This window comes from Bison bison, unplaced genomic scaffold, assembly GCF_000754665.1.
Source record: "Bison bison bison isolate TAMUID 2011002044 unplaced genomic scaffold, Bison_UMD1.0 scf7180017864204, whole genome shotgun sequence".
NCBI classification, from domain to species: domain Eukaryota; kingdom Metazoa; phylum Chordata; class Mammalia; order Artiodactyla; family Bovidae; genus Bison; species Bison bison.
Window position 1 is genome coordinate 297,686 of NW_011494776.1, and position 2,534 is coordinate 300,219.

The 2,534-nt window shown below is 46.1% G+C and overlaps 1 protein-coding gene across 1 annotated transcript in view; it reads left to right on the forward strand.

Annotated features, from left to right (window-relative positions):
• The first annotated feature begins 1,613 nt into the window (after positions 1 to 1,613).
• RWDD2B (RWD domain containing 2B) overlaps positions 1,614 to 2,534 on the forward strand; it is a 14,220-nt gene continuing 13,299 nt past the window's right edge. The window contains exon 1 of the mRNA XM_010844670.1: positions 1,614 to 2,360. The gene's annotated coding sequence lies outside the window, so the exon portion shown is untranslated. The remainder of the gene's footprint in view (positions 2,361 to 2,534) is intronic.

Genomic DNA, 2,534 nt, shown 5'->3' on the forward strand with positions numbered 1-2,534 from the left:
GTCACTCAGTCTTGACTGACTCTTTGCGACCCCATGGACTGTAGCCCGCCAGCCTCCTCTGTCTGTGGAATTTCCAGGCAAGAATACTGGAGTAGGGTGCTATTTCCTTCTCCTCTGCCCCCATAAATACCCAGAAACAAGCAGACCTAAGCTCTTTGAAATGGGGGCACCTTTGTCTTGTTCTATATCTTGTGGCTATATCTTTAGAACCTAGAAGTGTTTGGAACATAATGCTTAATACTTACTGAAGAAATTCAGTCATGAGAAATGCTGGTATTTGACTATTCACAGCAGCCTTACTCATAATAGCCAAAAAACTGCAAACGGCCCATGTCTCCATCAAAAGAGGAATGGAAGAACTGAGGTATAGCCACTGAGTGGATACAACTAAGGAATAAAAAGAAATTACTGATTCATATAAGAACATGGATACATACAACAAAGCCTTACACAAAAGTACCTACTGGATAATTTCATCTCTATTAAGTTCTGCGGCTGCTGCTAAGTCACTTTAGTCGTGTCCAACTCCAAGCGACCCCATTGGACTGCAACGCACGAGGCTTTTTCCAGGCAAGAGTACTGAAGTGGGGTGCCATTGTCTTCTCCGTATTAAGTTCTAGAACAGGCAAAACTAATTATGGTGTTGGTGGGGGGGAGACTAATAGTTGCCTGTTGGGTTCCTTGCGGACTGACTGGGAAGAAACCTGAAAGAATTTTCTGGGGTGCTGTAATGTTCTACATCTTAATAGGATTTGAGTTACCAAGGTGTGTGAATTTTTCAAAACTCAGCAAATATACATTTAAGATATACATTTCCTTTTTACTTAAAAAAACCTACATAGTTGAAATCCTAATGTTATACATGCTTAAGTACTTAGAAGTAGACTAATGTCTGCAGTTTACTTTGAAATGCATTAAAAGAGATGGGATGGATGAATTAGATCTATGACAAAGCTAGTTAGGCATTGTTGAGGTCAGTTTCTTAACCTTAGCACTACCAGCATTTTAGACCAGCAAATTTTTTGTAGGGGGTATACCCTGGTGCACCCTGGTAAGTTGAGCAGTATCCCTGGATTCTACCCATTAGGTGGCCAAAGCACACACGCTTCCAGTTGTTACAACTCAAAACGTCTTCAGACATTCCAAAAATCCTTTGGGGAGCAAAATCAACTTCCTCCTTCTCCTTTCTTTGTGAATTGCTTCACTGTGAAATTCTCTCAACTTTGCTGTAATGCTTGAAATGTTCCATAAAAGTTGGAGAAAGATTATTTATTGACACTGAAAAATGCTCACAAAACACCATGTAGAAGATGCAGCTATGAAGACCTTTAAACACATTTTTGTAACAAGAAAAAAAAAAATTTAGCAATGATAGTACCTAATATCAATATCAGCTTGTGCTGTACTGGGCTTAGTCGCTGTCGTGTCCGACTCTGCGACCTTATGGACTGTAGCCCGCCAAGCATCTCTGTCTGTGTGGTCTCTCCAGGCAAGAATACTGGAGCTAGTTGCCAAGCCCTCCTCCAGGGAATCTTCCCATCCCAGGGATCAAACTCAGGTCTCCAGTATTGCAGGCAAATTCTTTGCCGTTTGAGCCACCAGGGAAGACCCAATATCAGGCGATAAATCTTATTTATGAGATTTCTACAATGAATGTGTAACATAGAGGAAAAGGTACATTGCGTATATTTAGTTGGTTAAGAAAAACATCTTTTAATTACTCTCGTGTTGGGGAGTCAGCTTAAAACTGTCCTTGATTCGCGGAGATAAATTTCTGTGTTGGCACAGGGTCCTTTCTAGAGTCGCCACGGCCACCATCCACGCTCACCTGTCCCTACTGCCTAGCTACTCAGCGTCGTTCAGGGGCCAGCAGGACCGCTACTACCTGGGAAGATCTTAGGAATGCAAAACGTGGGACTCCAAGGCTACCTTGCGAATCCCATCTGCGTTATACCAAGATCCCCGAAGGACTCCGCCGCAAGTTCGAATTTGAGGAGCGTTACTTCAATGGACCATATCCTGACCCAGGAAACTTGCCGGCCATGCTTCTCACTGACAGTGGCAGCAGCTGGGAAACGCGAATAAAGAACAAAAACTATCCGGCTAACAGAAACGAAGCCAGGCCCAGGGATCCCGGTTTTCTCAGCTCCGACTTCCGGGACGCGCGGGCTTGAGAACGCGCATGCGGCCGTCCGGGAGGGAGGTGTCTCACTCTCCTCAGGCGGCCGGACCAAGGCTGTTTGTCGGATTCCGGTTCGCTAGCCCTGGGATCCTTGAGGGTGTCTCCGAATAAGAATCGAGACGTTTGTGCAGCCAGGAAACTCGGGGTTACAGCACTGGTTACAGGTCCATGGCTCGAGGTGAGTCTTCTGTCCACCGGTGGCACCTGCGGACCGGGAGTTCCTAGGCTGCGGCGGCCCAGTCCGTCGCTGGGTAACTCGGCGACTTGGTGGCCCCGACTTCCCATCAACTTCTCACCGCTCATTGGTTAGAACTAGCTCCGCGTTTCCTGGCCCCGCCCACCCTCGTCTCCT